We start from the raw sequence: 2808 nt of genomic DNA, 5'->3' as shown, positions 1-2808 counted from the left end.
CCCCCCCCGGCCCCCCCCCCCCGGGGGACGCCCCCCGCCGTGACCCCCCAGAGGCAGGACCGGGGGACTGGGTGCTGTGTGGAGGAGCATCATGAAGCACAGGGGGGGCAATCTGCCCTCGCTCCAAGCACAGCCAGTACACACTTCTCATTCCTGAGACACAGAAGCTCAACTGCTGTAAACAACGCAATACCACAAAACTTGTCCAACCCTTGAAAACACTAAAGAATTCTTTGAGTGAGGAAAATATTGCCCAGCTGCTCGCCCTCCCCTGCCTCGCAGAGCTGCCCGGGTGAAGGACGACACCGCCTTTGAAACACGCACATCAGAAGCACCAGCCTAAATAACACAAATAGTTCGGATAGTTTATTAAAACCAGGGTCACCACTGGCACAAAAATAGTGCCCTGCCAGTACCTCAGAGCCTGCAACAGATTTTTCAGAAGTTTCTCCTTTTTTGGATGCGGAGAGCTTTCAGTACCATGTTTAAAACCACTTAAAATCCCCTTTACTTCCAGAACACCATAAAAACTAATAAAATGCACTAACTAGCAGTACTTAGGAAACCAAAAACACAAGCTACAACAGGCAGTTGTATTAGACCAAGACATTTCATAGACCTGCAATGAACAAAGATCCTTTCCTCCATCCACCAACTTGTCAGCCAACAGCTTTCGACTGGTGTGTAATTTCTTAGTCAGTCACTTCGAACGTGGCTGTGTCAGAGGCGAGCCTTTGATGTTAAATATGCAGAGTACAAGGAATTTCCCCAAATCTCCCACAGCTTAAACGGAAATAAACCGAGTTTCTGACAAGTTTCTTTTTGCAAAAAGACAGAAATAAAAATCACAGAAAGATCCTATAACAAGGCAAGGTATTTATAAAAAAAGTGCTTATTACAATAGAGCAGGTAATCTGGGAAACTGTGAAACACCCGCTACAGCAACCCAGTAACCTCAGCAGCCATACAGCAGAGCAGCTGCTTCTGAGCGCCTCTGGAATACCAGTTAGTTAATACTCACATAACGAGGGAGCTTGAGTGTCTAAAAACCTCAGCAGGACATTCTGAAAAACAGGAAGACTGGAGCCTGTCAAGGAGGCTGAAGACAGAGATTCCTTTTCATCTAGGACTTCAGATTCACCACACCTCTGCGGGGTCAAAGAAATAAAAAAGCATGGATCTCCACGCAAGCGCCTTCCACATTCTCACAACCAGCAGCTGAGGCAGCTGTACATGCGATCGGGTCCCAGTTCTTCACACAGCCCAGACCTGCTCCAGAACGACAGGTTTCTCCCACGACCTAGCCTGGTTGTTTCCAAGGTTGTTTAGTTCATTGCTTTGGATTACCTATTGAAAAAGAATGCCTGAGACGTGTACCATCATCTGCAACAACATGATCTCATGTAAAAGCAACAGTTTAAGAATCAGAACTTCCAGAACCAACGTGAATATAAAAAGTAACTCCTCTTGATTGTGGAAAAAACAAACAAACAAAAAACAGCTGGAGCAGGAGCATTTGCCACAACAGACAGACAACAGTTTACATCGAAGATGCCACTACAGCATCCTGCCTCTCCAGTGAAACATTTCTTTTCCCCTGAAAAAGAAGCAGTTTTACAGAACATAGGATTTAAAGTTACACTCGAATTCTGCCTCAAAATGGATCTTAGCTTTGGAAGCTTCCCAGAGTGCCCCACCAGCTGAACAGCAGCCAGACCCACATCCTCTTTTTGAGGGACTGCGGCACCCCTTTACTTGGACAAGTATTTCACAGAAATAAATCACTTCAAGCAGACAGACATAAATCGGCTAACATGGACCATCCTGAGTCAGGTTACAGTTTCTTTTAATTTTAAATGGAAGCTTTTTCATTTTAAATTTATCCGGAATTTAAAAACTGCAAATTGATGACCACAGTCCCTAGTACTCCAAATGCCATCAAACTTCCTTGTTTTGTAATGAGCAGAGATTAAAGTGATGTTTCCTTAGAAACATCATACTTTAAGCACACTGTTCACACCATTCTAGAAGTAGCAACAACTTACTTCTGCTTCAATTTCCGCTTGCCTCTTCTCCAGCAGTTTGGCTACCACCATGGCCCTGTGCTTACCGGACCTTTTGCAGCTCACAGCCCACTCACAAAGCAGCATCACCACGGCTTCGTCGTTTGGGGCTCCCTGTTCAATGCAAAACAAAAAACAAAGGCAGAAAACCACATCACCCACAGAGCCAGCGAGCTTGTTTCTGAGCAAACAACTTGCAGCAACCAGTGTTCTGGGGGACAAAGATAAAAGCTGCTGTTTGTTCTTTAGTTCTGACAGATGCACACACTTGCTGCATTCATAGTGTTTTCAAATGAAACATCATCTGGAAGCCAAAGAGGGAAATCTCAGTTTTCACACTGCTGCTTCTACTCAAATCAACATTTTCCTTTATCAGAAAAGGGCAATCTGTTTTAGGAGGAAGGGGAAGAGGTACCACACAGAGCCTCTTGACCTGACTAACCACACAGAACTTACGCTTTCCATACAGAAATCCTTCCAAACCTCCTCTGTCAGCCTCCAGACCATTACTTGAATCCCACCGCGGCATTAAAAAACAAAACACCCCTAACCTCTAGAGGTGTATCCATCAGATAACCAAGGCCACAAGACTCCCAGAAAGCTCCATTTATTTGTCACCTAACACTGACAGTTTTAAGAAGCAGTGCATGTTTTTAGAAAATCCTTGTTTGCAGAACATCGCATGCTCACATCTATCCACTGAGTGCTCAGCCAGGTGCTGTTTCTACTACCCACATTTTGGAAG

Source organism: Buceros rhinoceros, unplaced genomic scaffold, assembly GCF_000710305.1.
Source record: "Buceros rhinoceros silvestris isolate BGI_N320 unplaced genomic scaffold, ASM71030v1 scaffold41794, whole genome shotgun sequence".
NCBI classification, from domain to species: Eukaryota; Metazoa; Chordata; class Aves; order Bucerotiformes; family Bucerotidae; genus Buceros; species Buceros rhinoceros.
Note: the sequence above shows the minus strand (reverse complement) of the source record.